An 18,913-nucleotide genomic window follows, 5' to 3' on the forward strand; every position below is an offset into this window, starting at 1 on the left:
CTCTAAATCTTTAATTAATGATAATAAACTCGAAAGGAAGGCGTGGAAGTCAAATCTTAGTTTTGGAAAAACGAGAAGTGTCGTCGGATCCCAGTATTGAGAAAGTTGAGAGGCTTCGAGTATGTAGATGTTGTGGTGCTATTGGAGCAGCGTTTGTTGTTGTGCTGTTGGAGCAGCTATGTTGTTGGGCTATCCTGGGGATAAGTCCGGGAAACCGTTAGTTTCCGAGAGTGTGATACTCTGTGCTCGTTGAGCAGTTTTGACCATCGGATTGAGATGAGTCGGATGATTTGGAGATCATCATGAGTTACATGTGTTTTGTTGTGAAGAAGTGTCTTTTGTCGCAGAATCGACTTTACCTTAGGGTAAGCTTTTAGAGACATTAATTTAGCTAGAACACGTGGCGACGTGTCGAGTGAGATTCGGAGACGTTGTTTGACTAATCATCCTGCATTCATGCAACATTAATGAGGTATTAGCACAGGACGTACTCTGGACCTCGTCGGTTTCCAAAATGGTCATAAGACCCGGAATGCCGTGTAAGAGCGTTTGTAGACGACTCTTGTAGCAGACCGAAATGGCAGACCTACGGGTTTACTGCTGGTCTGGCTACCTTGGTTTGGTGTAAGAGACACGCGGGCAGAAATGGTCCCACCGTTGCTGGTGCTAGGATTGACCCGTTGATGTCCATCCCAGAGGCACGCGAGCGGAAATGGTCCCACCGTTGCTGGTGCTAGGATTGACTCGTTGTTGTCCATACCTTTGTTTGGTGTAAGAGGCACGCGGGCAGAAATGGTCCCACCGTTGCTGGTGCTAGGATTGATCCGTTTGATGTCCATCCGTTTCCGGAATGCATTTGGTTAACTGGGTTAACCGTCATTTGCAGGTCATGCAACATGCATACTAATTTAGTTGGCGAATGTGATTGTTATTTGTTAATCCTATTTGGAACATGCTAAATGTTATCGTTGTTGTTTATGTTATTGTGGAATGTGCAACCCTAGGAATGTTATCTTTAGCTATAAGCCTAAGCGGCTATTCTCTTATCTATATCTATTGGTGGTATTATTTACATAATTCTTTGGAGTTGACCCTCGCGTCTTCTGTGTGTGCTTTGGCGGACAAACGCCCTTTGTCAGATGTCTTTGGCGGGCTGGTTCACGACGGTTCACCCTTCGGGGAGAACTAGAGTTGGGATGCTGGAACAGGAGCGCATCGCGATAGCGAGCGGAGGACGGAGGATGTACCTAGACTTGGTCGTTCTGGATTTCGAATTCAGACGACGATCATGCTAGCATGTAGGATTGAGTGTTAGTGTGAGCTCCTCGAGATGGGATTAGTGTAGGAGTAGAGTCCTAGCTCGGAACATCATTTGTTCCTTTGGGAACAGGGTAGTTTCCCACCTATAGCTTTTTGTGTGGTTTCTTTACGGGAATCACAGGGAGTTGGTTGGACTTAGGAGGTCTTGTTTTAGGCCATCTGGGCTGACTTATTCTCAGTTTTGAGGGGTGGTGTTGCGGACACTTCACCTTTTTATTTGGTTTGTACATATTGCCTACGGGCGTTGCACTTTTCTTTCCGTCACTGGAGGTTACTTGTGACGAGGTTGCTACTACAGCGGGGGCTGTTTATATATTGTATCTCAGTTCTGATTTTGTTATTGTTGGGTTTTATTTAATTCCGTCTTGTCTTAGTTATTATTATAAAAAAAAAAATATTCACGTTTTTCCGCATTAAGTTTATTTTGGTTACTAAAGTGACGCCACCGAAATCGGGGTGTTACATTGTGGTATCAGAGCACGGTCGAGTCTTTCGGGAGTTGTTGGGGAATAGGTCTTCTGTGCTAGGTTGTGTGACTCTGCAAAGAGTGAAAATTGATTGTCTGCAAGCGATTTTTCGCTTAAAAATTGATTGAAGTTATTGCTTACTCATATTGTATAGTGATGCCAGAGACTATCTTGTGATGAGTACTAACTGTTTGTTTGGGCTTTGACCTTATAGTTATTACGCCTATTAACACCTTATTTGACCGTAGCTCGTATTTTAGCTATAGAAGTTATACGAGGTTTAGAATGACACGCTAAGCTTAGAAAGTAGTCTTCTACCGATGCGTTTAAAAGGAAGCTAGAAGCTGAAGAATGAATCTCATTCTAAGTTTCCAAAGACCAACCACCCAAAAGAAATTTCCCGAGGAAAGTCTAAGAATACGAACAAATGGCTATGTCTCAAAACTCAAGTTTGAACTTGCCTAGGGTTGTACATCCAACCCGAAATATCAAAGATCACCAGATCAATGAATCCCCACTCCGAAGTCGCATCAAAGCGCACAATTCAACAACATCTCAACATCATTAGGTATGTAAAACATCATAATCTCAATTCATCAACATAATCAACATCAAAGTAAAGCATAAGTCGAATTCATCGACGCCTATCATGCAGTCACATCTATTAGTAAGTTGCCCTAACCTCGAGCTGCTCCAGCCTCGTGATCTAAATCTGCTTCACACAAATGCTCTGAAACTCCCAAAGTTCCTTCAACTCGGTACCTTGAAGTAGGAACGAACTGCGCGAAGATCGGTCGAGTTTCGGCGAAAAATTTCCTCTCCTCTCCTCTCCTTGAACCGCGGCCCCAAATGGAAAGAAAATGAAGATATTTTGATTTTTTAACTATTTATAGGCAGGTGAAATCGCAGGAAAATGAAAATTTCGCGATTCCGATTTTTGCAGCACATTCACCGATGAATTCTAGGAGAGATTCTGGCGACAGAATTCCAGAACTCAAAACAAATCTCTGACATTTGGGAAAAACGATATCTAAAATCCCAAAAGCGGTGTAAGTTAATCCGTCCCGAAAAACTACTTTTTGCTGTGATGGTCAGACGACAAAACTTTGTTCTGAAGAAATATTGGAATTGTCGAAACAAATTTGGCAGCGCGGACGGAAACTTCGTTAGAAGTCCCGAATAGAAAAATTCTTCATCCAGCGCTTGAATTTAGGGTTTCGAAGCAAAGAAATTAGCGTCGTCGGACTTCCGAAAAGTAAATACTATCATGCGTACAGTCCAGGGTTCCGAAATGAAATGCTGGTCGAAGGAAAAATAAAGAGAACCTTTAAATTTCCTAAGGATTTGAAATCTCACTTAAAACGTTGCTCTAAAAGCGAAATTAGCCTATTCTGGACACGCTCGCCATAAGGCAGGTGTGCAGACGACTCGCACTAATTCCTACAGCGACTACGCAACATTCCTCAAGCAATTCCTGAACTTTCTTCTTCATTAATCTTTCTCAAACAGCAAACTCCTGTCACGCTTACACTGATTCTACGCGTGAGTCGGAAATTAACTTGTTCTGTAAATCCAGGTCTTACAAGCGTGGACGTCTGACGAGGGGAGTTCTACGACGCATGGAGCTGAGCTTCAACTTGCCGCCTTCAGTTCGCTGTGGACCGGGTATGGCCGAGGACCAACCGCACCACCTTCATCTTCATCGGACGAGGAGGACCCATCCGAGATCGAGGCTGATGTACACCTGTCGCGCCACTTCCTGCTACTGCTGTCGATCCTACGGACGTTGCGTCGTCCTCAAGGCTCGTGGAGCCGAAGATGGAGCCTGTTGTTCCATCTGCCTCTCGCTGTTTTCCGTTTACTCCATCACACGGCTACCGTATGGAACCCCTGGTTCGTGTGGTGGAGGAGGATGTCCTTTCTGAGGAGGTAGATGTTGAGATGGGCTCGACTAGGGTTGTTCGCAGGACAGTTAGGAAGGAGGTCGTGGACTTGGATACCGAGATGATCACGGTGGACTCTAACACCGACACCGACGTCGACAGCTACTCGCCGAGCGACAAGGAGGAGGAGGAGGAGCTTTGAGCGGTACTGGGAGGGTAGGTTTAGGCAGGCGTCATATTTTGTGTAGAGCTCTGATTCGTTTTGCTTTTGGGACAGGGTAGGTTCCCGACGCATGGATTTTTGTGTGGTTCTCTTACTGAGGGATCACAGTGAGTCAGTCGGACCATAGGGGTCTTTGCTGAGGCCATTTTGAGGCCGACTTACTCTTGGAGGATTGTAATTATAACTTTTACTCACACTTCTGGATCTGTACATATTTGCCTACAGGCACACTACTTTGGAGTCACTGCGAGTGCGCGTGACGTGAGAGTGCAGCTGTGGCTGTACGTGTTTATATGATGTACATCGGTTAGTTTTAGTTGCTGGGTTATGTCTTTATTTTCTATCTTTTTATTAAAAAGGAAAAAAAATAATACATGTTTTCGGTGTAAAGTTTATTTTTGAGTTACTAAAGTGACACCTGGAAATCGGGGTGTTACATTGTGGTATCAGAGCCTATTTGAGTCTTTTGGGAGTCTTTGGGGAATAGGTCTTCTGTGCTAGGTTGTGTGACTCTGCAAAGAGTGAAAATTGATTGTCTGCAGAGCGATCTTCGCTCTAATTGATTGCCTCATTACTTGATCATATGGGATAGTCTTCTGGTGCTATCATACAATTAGGACTAACAGTTTTCATGGGGTAACAGACGATGGTGAACACGAATCAGCTAGCTGAGATGATGGCCACTATGGCTCAGGCAATGACTAATCAGGCAAATGACAACGCTCAGAGGCGTGCTGCGGAGGAAGCGCGTGATCAACACCAGCGTCAGAGGGAGTTAACTCTGGATCAGAACAAGGGGCTGAATGACTTTAGGAGATAGGATCCACCTAAGTTCTCGGGTGGTACTGACCCGCACAAAGCGGATCTCTGGATCGAGGAAATAGAGAAGATCTTTGGTGTGCTACAGACTACTGAGGGAGCCAAGGTGGGTATGGCAACCTTTCTACTGTTGGGTGATGCTGAGTACTGGTGGAGGGGCGCCAAATGGATTATGGAGGCAAACCATGTGGAGGTGAACTGGAATTCATTTTGTGCTGCTTTTCTGGAGAAGTATTTTCCTGATAGTGCTCGTGATGAGCGTGAAGCGCAGTTTCTCACTCTTCGTCAAGGGAGCATGACTATTTCGGAATATGCTGCTAAGTTGGAATTATTGGCCAAACACTTCCGATTTTTCCGTGATCAGGTTGATGAACCCTACATCTGCAAGCGCTTTGTGAGGGGACTGAGGGCTGATATTGAGGACTCAGTGAGACCGTTAGGGATCGTGTGGTTTCAGGCATTGGTTGAGAGGGCTACAGAGGTAGAGCTGATGAAGAACAGGAGATTGAACAGGGCTGGAGTTGGAGGACCAGTGAGGTCGACACCTCAGAGTTTTCAAGGAAGGGGAAGATTTCAGGCGAAGAAACCTTATCAGCGTCATGCGGGGAGAGGGTTTACCCCAGGATCTTACAAGCCGATGGCTGCTGTTGCTACTTCTGGAGGGTCGGGAAACCGTACCCCAAACCGTGACGTGACCTGCTTTAGGTGTGGAGCAGTCGGACACTATGCAAGCAGTTGCACAACACCACCAAGATGCTTCAACTGCAATCGACCCGGGCATCTGGCTGTGGACTGCAAGACACCTAAGGCTGAACCGTCTGTGAATACTGCTAGTAGAAAACGCCCAGCTGCGAGGGGAAGAGTATACACAATGGATGGCGAAGATGCTGGAGGAGTGGATGGCTTGATCAGAGGGGAATGTGAAATCAACAGTAACCTTCTAACTGTACTCTTTGATTCTGGTGCAACTCATTCTTTTGTCTCTAAGGATTGCGCATCAAGACTGAATCTGCCTATTACTGCTTTGAGTTTTGATCTTATGGTGACTACACCTGCTAGGACCCTACTTGCTAATGCCGCATGCATGCACTGTTCAGTAGTATATAGAGATAGAACTTTTCATGCCAATCTAGTATGCTTACCCCTTAAAAACCTAGATGTAATCCTAGGGATGGATTGGTTATCCCACTACCATTGTCTTTTGGACTGTAGTCGAAATAAAGTGGTGTTCCCCGACTCGGATCTTTTCGAGTACCTTTCTACTAACCACATTAGTGCATCGTTGAGCGAGGGCACTCAGAAGTACTCTTCATTGCTAAGTAAGGAGGGAAGGAAGGACTCAGATGTTCATGGTATCCCGGTGGTTCGAGACTTCGCTGATGTTTTTCCTGGAGACGTACCTGGATTACCGCCAGTACGCGACGTAGAGTTCGTGATCGACATTGTATCCGGAACCGGACCGATTTCGTTCACACCTTACCGTATGGCACCTGCAGAGCTAGTAGAGTTGAAGTCTCAGTTAGAGGATCTTTCGGCAAAAGGATTCATTCGACCAAGTGTCTCACCGTGGGGAGCGCCAGTGCTTTTAGTCAAGAAGAAAGACAGAAAGTCTAGATTATGTGTGGACTATCGACAACTCAACAAGGCGACGGTCAAGAACAGATACCCGTTACCGAGGATAGATGATTTGATGGATCAACTACGAGGGGCTGCTGTATTCTCCAAGATAGACTTGAAGTCGGGCTATCATCAGATCAGAGTGAAGACTGAGGATATACCGAAGACTGCTTTCAGAACTCGCTACGGACACTATGAGTACCTAGTGATGCCGTTTGGAGTGACGAATGCACCTGCTGTTTTCAAGGACTACATGAACCGCATCATTCATGAGTTCTTGGATCGATTTGTAGTGGTGTTTATTGACGACATTCTGATTTATTCGAAGGACGCCAAGGAACATGAAGAACATTTGCGCCAAGTTTTACAAGTGTTGCGAGAGAAAAAGCTGTACGCGAACCCTTCCAAGTGTGAATTCTGGCTTGAGGAAGTCAACTTCTTAGGCCATGTTATCTCAAGAGAAGGCATAGTTGTGGACCCAGCGAAGGTGGAGACTGTTTTGGCTTGGGAACAACCGAAGACAGTGACCGAAATCAGAAGTTTTGTGGGTTTAGCTGGATATTATAGATGCTTCATTGAGGGATTTGCCAAGATTGTTGGACCTTTGACTCAACTTACGAGGAAGGATCAACCTTTTGCATGGATTGAGGTGTGTGAATCAAGTTTTCAGACTCTGAAGGAACGTTTGACGACGTCACCTGTGCTTTTTTTGCCACAATTGGAAGAACCTTATGTGGTCTACTGTGATGCTTCACATCAAGGCTTGGGATGTGTACTGATGCAACATCGGAAAGTGGTGGCTTATGCTTCGAGACAGTTGAAGACTCACGAGAAGAACTACCCGACGCACGATTTGGAGTTAGCTGCCATTGTGTTTTCGCTCAAAATCTGGAGGCATTACCTCTATGGTTGTACTTTCACGATATTTAGCGATCACAAGAGTCTTAAATACTTGTTCGATCAGAAGGAGCCGAACATGAGACAACGAAGATGGATGGAGTTCATCAAGGACTACGAGTTTACGCTGCAATATAACCCTGGTAAGGCAAATGTAGTTGTTGATGCTTTGAGTAGGAAGATGCATGTCTCGTCAATGATGGTTAAAGAGCTGGAGTTGCTGGAACAATTTCGAGATATGAGTTTGGGTGTGACACCGTCTGAGGGAATGTTGAAGTTTGGTATGATCAGAATCGCCAGTGGATTGATGGAAGAGATAAGAGAGCAACAATTGCAAGATGCGTTTCTGCTAGAGAAGAGAAACTTAGTGATTCAAGGGAAAGACCCGGAGTTCAAGATAGGGACTGACAACATCCTACGATGCAAGGACAGAGTTTGTGTACTTAACAACCCAGAATTGAGAAGGCTGATCATGGATGAAGGGCACAAGAGCAAGTGGAGCATTCATCCTGGAATGACAAAGATGTATCAAGACTTGAAACTGAATTTCTAGTGCCCGGGAATGAAGAAACAAGTGGCCGAGTATGTAGCTGCATGTTTGACTTGTCAGAAGGCTAAAGTAGAGCATCAGAGACCTACCGGTATGTTACAGAGTTTAGATGTGCCAGAATGGAAATGGGATAGCATCTCCATGGATTTTGTGGTGGCATTGCCAAGAACACAGAAGAGACACGATTCGATTTGGGTAATCGTGGACCGTTTGACCAAGTCAGCGCATTTTCTACCAGTGAGAACTACTTACAACGTGGAAAAGTTGGCTGAGATTTATGTGGCCGAGATTGTGAGACTACACGGAGTTCCGACGAGTATTGTGTCTGACCATGATCCGAAGTTTACATCGCACTTTTGGGGAGCTCTTCATGACGCGTTAGGAACCAAGCTGAGATTAAGTTCGGCGTATCATCCACAAACTGACGGGCAAACAGAGAGAACTATTCAGACGTTAGAGGATCTACTGCGTGCTTGTGTATTAGACAACAGAGGAAGCTGGGATGATCTCCTGCCATTGATCGAATTCACATACAACAATAGTTTTCATGCGGCGTATGAAGCTTTGTATGGTCGAAAGTGTAGGACACCGCTGTGTTGGTATCAAGATGAGGAGAGTTTGTTGATTGGGCCAGAACTTCTGCAACAGACGACTGAGAAGGTTAAGCAGATCAGAGAAAATATGAGAGCTTCGCAGAGCAGACAGAAGAGTTATGCCGATCAGCGACGCAGAACCCTAGAGTTCGAAGAGGGCGACCATGTGTTTTTACGAGTTACTCAGACTACTGGAGTTGGCCGGGCTATTAAGTCAAGGAAGCTCACGCCAAAGTTCATGGGACCTTACCAGATCACTTTGCGTATCAGATTGCGCTACCACTGTTTCTTTCCAACATTCACGATGTATTTCACGTGTCTCAATTGAGGAAGTACATTTCAGACATTACACAGTAAACCAAACATCATCATTTTCGTAAAGAATTTTCGCCGTTCAATTATTAATCTTGATTTAATGACAAAGATTCAATTATTACGAAACTCTTGAAAACTTTACGATATAAATCCGCGGAATAAATAGGACATGTATTTCTGAATAAAATAACTCGTAAATAAAAGGAACCATAATCAAATACATAAATGAATCCTTGGGCTAAAGCCCTATGTCAACGATACATCAAAAACCGGGAAAACAAAACTGATAAAGATAGATCAACACCACGAACACTCAACCCCCCAGCAAGGTAATATCAGTCACTCGTCGAGCCAACCGCACTGTCTCTGGTACTTCTTCACAGGAGCCCTGACCTCCGGTGCATCTCCACGCCCCTCCGTCTCGGCATCCCTAGGTGCATCAGCTGCTGCAACATACCGTGGAGCAAAGACATCCATAGGCTCAGCAGGAACTGGAAGGGACTCGAGAGGCGGAGCTGGAAAGTCGCCAAGGCGTGCCCACCAATCTGGTGCCCCGAGCACCCGTGAAGAAACCTCCCCTCCCGCAATCCTCTGTGGAGATTTCAAGCACGAACCCTCGTCTCCTGGATGTAAGAAGCGACAAGGTACAAATGGCATCTTGACCTTGCCCCACTCTATGCTCTGAGTCTCGACGACGTTCCTATGCCGGTCACGTCCCGTGATCGTAGCGCTGCCGACGTAGATGTGACGTGCCTTGGTAGAGTCGGACTGCCAGGCGTTGTCCTTATGCTGGTCAGGTAAGTCCATCGTCCACGAGACCACTGTACTCTTGGTCTTCATCATCTGGGCCCCCCCTAGAATAACACATAAACAAACAACAGGGTCAGATCTCATGTTCTCATATAACATTCACATATCCAGGTAATACTCATAAATAACAAGGTATAATAGGCATTAACTTTATATTATATCTCAGTCAGTCACCTAAGTTCAGTTAGGCTAGCGACCTCACCATTCACACAACCACCTCAACACCAATGGCCATAATCACGATCATCCGCAGATGAACAACTCTCGGAGGGGACACACCGTACAACCCTCATTCATGTGGGGGGACACACCGTCCGCCAGACACACTGTCCGTCCACAAAATCACAAGGTGACCGCAGTCAACCAATCACGTGGGGACACACCGTACAACCCACAAAACACCCTCGCGTGCAAGTAACCGTTTGTCTCTAACGGTACCACGTTCTCATGTCCCATTGTCTTCACTAGACCTATGTCCAATTATTCATATTTTACTTGCAAGCAATTAAGTTCTCATTTCTCTTTGTTAAGGGCTCTATTGAGTCAACCTAGAGTCTTGACATTTTCACAAGACTTATACAACTCAAATGACAGTAAAAATCACAGCACCAAAAGGAATTACAGCTAGATGAGCGATCTTTTGGCAATAATCAAGATAGGCAACATATAAGTCATACCAAGGCTCTTAGACATGTTCTCATGCATATCAATACTTAGATCATGGCAACTCCACCAATCAAGCTATCACATAAACTTGTGCAAGAGTCGGAAAGAAGAAAACTTGCCAACAACCACAACAGTGGCTTAGCCGAACCCCAAAGGGTCCAAGGTTTTCTAAAACACTTCCTTCCTTCCATCTCAACTTCACAAGTCAATGTCCAGCCAACAAACATAAACATATACTCTCCAAAAATCCAGAAAAGATCATGTTACAAATTGCTTGTTAAAATCATGTGATAATCTAGACAAATCTAGCATAAAATCATGGTTTTCATACATAAAACCTAGGGTCATTTGGCAAACATTAACCTACTGATCATGGCATCACACAAGCTTCACAAATATGGTAAAAATTCCAGAAACAATCAGCAACAATCAATACATCGAAAAGCTAAAGAAAAATCCACCAAAACCCAAGATTTTGGCCTAGCCGAGAGCACTATTTGCTCTAGGGTTCGCTCTTTTTTTTTTTGAAAAACATTTGGCCATCCTCTAGGCAATTGAACAGCAGAAAAACATCAACCTAAGAATCATCATTCTCAGCCCTAAGCATGCAAATTCAGTACAGCATTCGTTCTAAACATCAACATGGCAAAACTAGTCCAAATTGGCAACTATGGCAAGTAGCATGGTATCAACTTGTATCAAATTTGAGGCTGCAAATTTCAAACTCTTAAACATGCATTCTACCCTCATCCAAACATACATCATACACCAAACTAAGATCAGATTATAGTCATGCTAACTAAGGAATCCATCAACATATAAAACCTAGACTCTACCCACTAGATCCACCCCTTACCTTAGATGTTGGGTTTGAGAAAGATGAAGGTTTGGTTATGGAAAAGATGAATGGAAATGGCTACTCTCTGATGAACCTTCAACCTTGGTCTGGTCTCCTCCTCTCCCTCTTGATCACACTTGCTTTCACTCTTTGCTCTTCTCCTTTCTTCCTCTCTAGCCGCCACTCTCTCTCACCCTTTCTCTCTTCTTTTCTTTCTTTTTCACTTCTGAATTGTGTGGGCAAAACAAGAGTGTGTGGTTAGGTTTCAAATCAGCCTTATTAGGTCTCTCAAAACTGAAGCAAAGATGCCCCTTTTGCCCCTCAATACACGGCCAAAACATGCACAAGCAAGGGCATGCACAATTCACAATTTTTGAATGGGAACAAGGCATTAATGGCACTTAATTTCCTATTAATCCTTGTCTCAAAACTGATCAACCTTTGATCATGAGCCTTAAAACCTAACTATTTTCTCAGAACTCATGCTAATTAGTCAACCAATTCAGCACAACCAAGTCAAACAAGTCTTCCCTCCTTCCTTCCTCATGGAATTCGACTAGCATACATCATGGGCTAGGTTTTCCTTTTCTCTTCTCCCTTCATAACTTGGCCCAAGTCCAACTAAATACTCTCCTAGCTACTGATTAAGAGGCTCAAATAAATCAAGGCAAACTCCTTCTCTTGATTTTAAAGAAATAAATTCGGACTTAAGAATTTTATTCTAACAAAATTGCTAGTACACTACAGCCTGACCTTCCGTCACTAAAACAAGGCTATCTCGGGCTACAGAGGTCGGAATGACCTGAAACCAACGAGAGAATTTATCTAACTCAGAGAGCAACAACTCTCATGAAGGAAGCTTTCCAAGATTAGGTCTTTAAGACCTCTCAAAAATTCACACAAGGTCACGGACAATTTAGCAATTAAATCAAACTTCACTAGAAATTTCACTTTTATTCAATAAATCACTTAAGCAATACATAAGTAAGGTTAGGGTCTTACATTTGAGGCACCGCCGGTCAGCATTGGAGACAGAAGAGTGAAACAGCTGAGAGGGAAGCAGATTGCATTAGTGAAAGTGATATGGAACAACGATACGGGAGACGCTACATGGGAATTGGAAGACAAGATCAAGGAACAGTATCCCGGACTTTTCACGGAACCCTGAGTTTCGAAGACGAAACTTTCTTTTTGGAGGGGAGTATTGTAAGACCCGGATTTGCAGAACTGGAATAAATGTTTATTTTTCCGACTCACGCGTAGAACCAGTGTAAGCGTGACAGGAGTTTACAGTTTGGGAAAGTTCATTGAAGAAGAAATTTCAGGATTTGCTTGAGGATAGTACCATAGTCATTTTAGGAGTTAGTGCGAGTCGTCTGCACACCCGCCTTATGGCGAGAGTGTCCAGAATAGGCTAATTCCGCTCTTAAAGCAATGTTTAAACGAAATTTCAAATCCTTGGAAAAATAAGAAGTTCTCTTTATTTTTCCTTCGACCAGTGTTTCATTTCGGAACCCTGGACTATACGCACGATGGGATTCACTTCTCGGAAGTCCGTCGACGCTAATTTCTTTGCTTTAAAAACCCTAAATTCAATCATTGAATGAAGACTTTTTCTATTCGGAGCTTTTAACGAAGTTTCCATCCGCGTTGCCAGATTTCTTTCGACGTTTCCAATCTTTCTTCAGAACGAAGTTTTGTCATCTGACTTTCACAGCAAAAAGTAGTTTTTCGGGGCAAATTAACTTACACCGCTTTGTTATCGTTTTTCTCAAATTCAAGAAACCTGTTTTGAGTTCTGGAATTCTGTCGCCAGAATCTCGCTTAGAATTCACCGATGAACGTGCTGTAAAAATCGGAATCGCGAAATATTCATTTTCTCGCGATTTCACTCTCCTATAAATAGTAGAAAAATCAAAATATCTTACCCATTCACCACATAGAGGCCGCGGGTTTGGAGGAGAAAGGAAAGGAGAAGAACTTCGTCGTTTCTCGACCGATCTTCGAGCAGTTTGTCTCTATTTCACGGCATCGAGGTAACTTGCTTGATTCTTACCTTTGATCATTCTTTTTGTCGCGTTTCTTTATCTCTTTCTGTGCTCAAAGTTTCGAGCTTTTCGTAAAACTGTCCGATTTTCCCGATTTTTCTTTTGAACTACCTTCCATGCTTGCCCAACAACCTAGAACACTCGCCGTTGTTCGCCGATTTCGATCGAGTCGCCGAGGATATGAAAAACTGTATAAAAACCCTTTAGCGCACATATTGAAACTTTAATGTCGAAAAGTCACAATCCGACTTAGTGCCTTTAGGATTAGTTGCTACAAATGTAGTTGTGAACGTTCCCATCAAATTTGTTTTCCGAAGTTTTAACTTTGAGTTTTTGAGCTTTAATTTTGGACCAAAATGCCCCTAACTAGTCGTATTTCGACCCGGTCGTTCTAAAATTTTTCCGACAGTTTCTTTTCCCTAGTTTTACCCTAAAACTACCTAGGAATTAATTTAGATCAAAGAAAAAGCGCCGGAACCCTTTTCTCTTTAGGGCCGAGAGCATGTTTATGGGGGGAGGTTTTCGTTTTTGCGATAACTCGTCCTCTCGTGCTCGATTGTTGTACTCTGAAGCTTTAAATGCTTTGTCTATCGTTAATTAGTTGTGTTGTGATCGAGCTAATCGATTTTGTGTGGATTTCTGCTTTGTTTTCTCCGAGGTTCAGTTGAAGGAACTTTGGGTACTACGGAGCAACTTTGTGAGGAGAACCTATATCGCGAGGCTGGAACAACTCGAGGTTAGGGCAACTTACCTATTAGCTAAGATTGCATGATAGGCGTCGATAAATTCGACTTGTGTATTATTTTGATATTGATTATGATGATGAATTATTGCTATGTTGCTACCATGACTTATGATATTGATGTTTTACTAAATTGTGCGCATTGACGCGATTTCGGGGCGAAGAATCACTGAATTGATTTCTTTTGATCTTTCGGGTTGGAGGAAAAACTCTAGGCAAGTCCAAACATGGGATTTTGAGACCTAGCCATTCGTTTGTATACTTAGACTTTCCCCGGGGATTAAGTTTGGGTGGATTTTGGGCAAACTTAGAAAGAATAGAATCTTGGAAACTAGAGACTTTAGGAAACTTAGTATTCAAGAACTAAACTCATAACCTGACTAATTCAATTCGAAATGTTTTCATTAACGAATAAACCACAGGGAATCTAAAAGGGAAAATGATTGCGAAAGACGGGAAAAAGTCGACTTTGTCGTGGGTTCTGGAGAATTAGTGGACATCACGGGGGTGAGCCACGGTGACGAGAGGAAGTCACCGAGTACTTTGATACTCTTGTTGTTGGAGTTGTGTCGTAGGGTCGGCATTAAACTCTTGAGTTTGAATTTGAGAATTAAGCTAAGCACTTGCGTTGTGAGGACGATTCGATGTTTGGCTAACCATATTGCATCATGCATACATTCGAGGTTTGTACGATCGAAAGATTGGGCCTCGGTGAAGTTGGGACGACTTCACGAAGGTTGGGACGGCCTTCATCGAAGAACACATGGATGTATCTTCGGCATAGCGGGCAGAGTGGTACGACCTAGGGTGGTTGGGACTGATCTGACTATGCATGAGTTTGTAAGTGACACCCGAGTGGAAATGGTTAAACATTAGGCCAGTGTTAGGACTGACTCGATGGTGCCCATCCCAATTGAACTATCCGGATCATATTGAATTGCATTTCACGCATACATTCACCCTGACTGGAATCGTATGCTATCTGAATTATCGAAGCATTGTTAGAGCCGAAAACATGCTAGGATTATTTATATATATACATAAACATATATATCTATACCCCAATCACATGTTGTATGTATAATTACTTTATTCCGTGAGTTGACCCTAGCGCCTTGGCTTTGGTTTCGTGTTTGTGTTTGGGCGGTCGGCCTACTGCCAGATGTCGATGGCGGACAGGTTTTCGATGGTCTCTCCCTCGGATGAGTTGGTTGACCAGCATGCCCCCACCGCTTGGGTGATCGATCTTGTGGATCATCGGGCGACGTACCAGGGAAGGGTCATGGAGGACCGTACTGACGAGCATGGACGTCTGACGAGGGGAGTTCTACGACGCATGGAGCTGAGCTTCAACTTGCCGCCTTCAGTTCGCTAGGGACCGGCACTGGCCGAGGACCACCTGCACCACCTTCATCTTCATCGGACGATGAGGACCCATCCGAGATCGAGGCTGATGTTGATAAACCTGTCGCGCCACTTCCTGCTACTGCTGTCGATCCTACCGACGTTGCGTCGTCCTCGAGGCTCGTGGAGCCGAAGAGGGAGCCTGTTGTTCCATCTGCCTCTCGCCGTTTTCCGTTTACTCCATCACGCGGCTACCATGTGGAACCCCTGGTTCGTGTGGTGGAGGAGGATGTCCTTTCTGAGGAGGTAGATGTTGAGATGGGCTCTAGGGTTGTTCGTAAGACAGTTAGGAAGGAGGTCGTGGACTTGGATACCGAGATGATCACGGTGGACTCTGACTCCGACACCGACGTCGACAGCTATTCGCCGAGCGACGAGGAGGAGGAGGAGGAGCTTTGAGCGGTACTGGGAGGGTAGGTTTAGGCAGGCATCATATTTTGTGTAGAGCTCTAATTCGTTTTGCTTTTGGGACAGAGTAGGTTCCCGACGCATGGCTTTTTGTGTGGTTCTCTTACTGAGGGATCACAGTGAGTCAGTCGGACCATAAGGGTCTTTGCTGAGGCCATTTTGAGGCCGACTTACTCTTGGAGGATTGTAATTATAACTTTTACTCACACTTTTGGATCTGTACATATTTGCCTACAGGCACACTACTTTGGAGTCACTGCGAGTGCGCGTGACGTGAGAGTGCAGCTGAGGCTGTACGTGTTTATATGATGTACATCGGTTAGTTTTAGTTGCTGGTTTATGTCTTTATTTTCTATCGCTTTATTAAAAAGGAAAAAAAATAATACCTGTTTTCTGCGTAAAGTTTATTTTTGAGTTACTAAAGTGACACCTGGAAATCGGGGTGTTACACTTAACATGTATTGTTACAAGCTAAAGAAAAATATTTGTGTTTTATCATACAAAAAATTAGAGAAGTTAGATGGAGAAAAGTTAAAGAAAAATACTATTTTCTCTTATATGGTAGCTACTAGTAAATAGTGAGTACATACAAAAAAATATAATGGATCCAAAAAATATTCTAACATCACATGGTTCACAATTATGTATAACACTTTTCTTTTCTTAGGATGTTGTTGCTGAGTCAAGAGGCTTGGGTGTTGGTTAACTTATATGCGCGAAGCCAAGAAATCGAAGCCCTGTCTAAACAAAAAATAATGGTAATAACAACAATAGTAATAATAGTAATAATAATAATAATAATAATAATAATAAATTATTTTTATTATTTTTTGTTTCAGACCGAGATGGATTGATTGGCTTTGTGCATATAAGTTAACCACCACTCAAGCCTCTTGCCTCAGCAACAACATCAGAAGAAAAGAAAAGAACAGAGAGCACACATGGAGGCGTCTTCTTCATCTATCTCTGCATCGTGGGATGAAGTGATCGAAGGTGAACGAGAAATTCAAGTGGAGACCAAGGAGATAACCCCAATGGAGTTGATTTCTCAAACTACAGAGCTGACGCAACAAGACACTCAAACGGAGGTGGCTTCCCATCCTGAATCTAAAGAGCTGACGCAGCGACAATTGTATGAACTCATCGAGGAAAGTTTGGGACATTCCAAGCTGTTCTTGTCGCAGTTGCAATGTTTTTCGATGCGCAACAGTGCTTCGTTGGAATTAATGCTGACGATTACCCGAGGTGGCACTGCAAGGAAAATGCAACCTTGGTGTAGACATTTGTAGAATTCCGAAAGCCTCATGGTCATGTAACTATCCGACGTCCATGACAATCGTTTCCGATTGGGGACTCGAGTGTGCAAGCTGAATCATAACCACATTAGAAACTAAAAACTATAAAGTCCTATTTATAGGCAAACTTCTGATTGTCACACGCACACAACACACTGCACGCAAATGCTCACACGCATACTGCATTCACATGCGCTTCATCTTATGCCGCCACAGCTGCAAATACCCAAAAAGCACCTAGTACGTAAAATAAAGTGCATACAAAAGAAAAAATGCATAAATATTAGTATACACTATCAAAATGTATTTTTAGTAGCATTAATATTATTAAATTGTGGCATTTTGTTTCTTAAATACCGATTAAGTATGCCACAAATTAATTATCCATACACATTTTTTTCTAGAGCCAAATTCACTAATTGAACTAGCTAGCTAGATGATCGTAATCTATATACCAAAAAGAAAACTATTAGGCTAAATCACAAAGTGAAGAAGCATAATTTTTTACCACATGTCCCTTGCTGCTTGGCTTGAGTAACTGCTCTTCTTCCCCTCTAGTCCATGCGAGCAACCTCTCCCTCATCTGAATGGCGATCAAGAAGTAGTGATCTACCACTAGTTGTGGTGGCTTGAGAAGTATTGAATGTGGAAACAAGGTGAACGAGTGTTACGTAGGAGAGGAAGAGAATTAAAGAAAGGGTAGCCATGATTAACGATTTTAGAGTGTGAGAGAATATTGAGAGACAATTGTGTTAAAGAAAGAAGCAAAAGGAACCTTTATATAGTAGAATAGTTGAGAGTGTTTAGAGATGTTAGATGGAGAAAAGTTAGAAGAAAAATTCATTTTTTTTCTCTTATATGGTTGTTGCTAGAAAATAATGAGTAAAGGCAAAAAATATAAAGGATCCAAAAAAATATTTTCTCATCACAAATCTTTTCTCAATTTTCTGAATAAACACTTTTTATTTCCTTTTTCTTAACATGTATTGTTACAAGCTAAAGAAAAATATGTGTATTTTAGCATACAAAAAATTGGAGAAGTTAGATGTAGAAAAGTTAAAGAAAAGTACTCTTTTCTCTTATATGTTGCTACTAGTAAATAGTGAGTACATGCAAAAAAATATAATGGATCCAAAAAATTATTCTCACATCCCATGGTTCACAATTATGTATTAATCTTTTCTTTTATAAGAATGTTGTTGCTGAGGCAAGAGGCTTGGGTGTTGGTTAGCTTATATGCGCGAAGCCAAGCAATCGGAGCCCGGTCTAAACAAAAAATAATAGAAATAATAATATTAATAATAATAATAATAATAATAATAATAAATTATTTTTATTATTTTTTGTTTTAGACCGAGATGGATTAATTGGCTTTGTGCATATAAGCTAACCACCACCCAAGCTTCTTGCCTCAGTAACAACATCCTAAGAAAAGAAAATAAAATAGAGCACACATGGAGGCGTCTTCTTCATCTATCTCTGCATCGTGGGATGAAGTGATCGAAGGAGAACGAGAAATTCAAGTGAGGACCAAGGAGATAACCCCAATGGAGTCGATTTCTCACCCTACAGAGCTGACTCAACAAGACACTCAAACGGAGGTGGCTTCCCACCCTGAACCTGAAGAGCTGACGCAGCAACAATTGGATGAACTCATCGAGGAAAGTTTGGGACATTTTTTGTGGAGTGAGTTCCTCCAAGCTGTTCTTGTCGCAGTTGCAATGTTTTTAGGGGCGCAACAGTGTTTCGTTGGAATTAATGCTGACGATTACCCAAGGTGGCACTGCAAGGAAAATGTAACCACAACATGCCACCCTGATGTAGACATATGCAGAATTCCGAAAGCCTCATGGTCATGTAACTCTCCGGCGTCCTTGACAATCGTTTCCGATTGGGGACTCAAGTGTGGCAGCTGAATCATAACCGCGTTAGAAACTAAAAACTATAAAGTCCTATTTATACGCAAACTTCTGATGGTCACACACACACAGCACACTGCACGCACATGCTCACACGCA

Source organism: Lotus japonicus, chromosome 3 (assembly GCF_012489685.1).
Source record: "Lotus japonicus ecotype B-129 chromosome 3, LjGifu_v1.2".
Classification (NCBI taxonomy): domain Eukaryota; kingdom Viridiplantae; phylum Streptophyta; class Magnoliopsida; order Fabales; family Fabaceae; genus Lotus; species Lotus japonicus.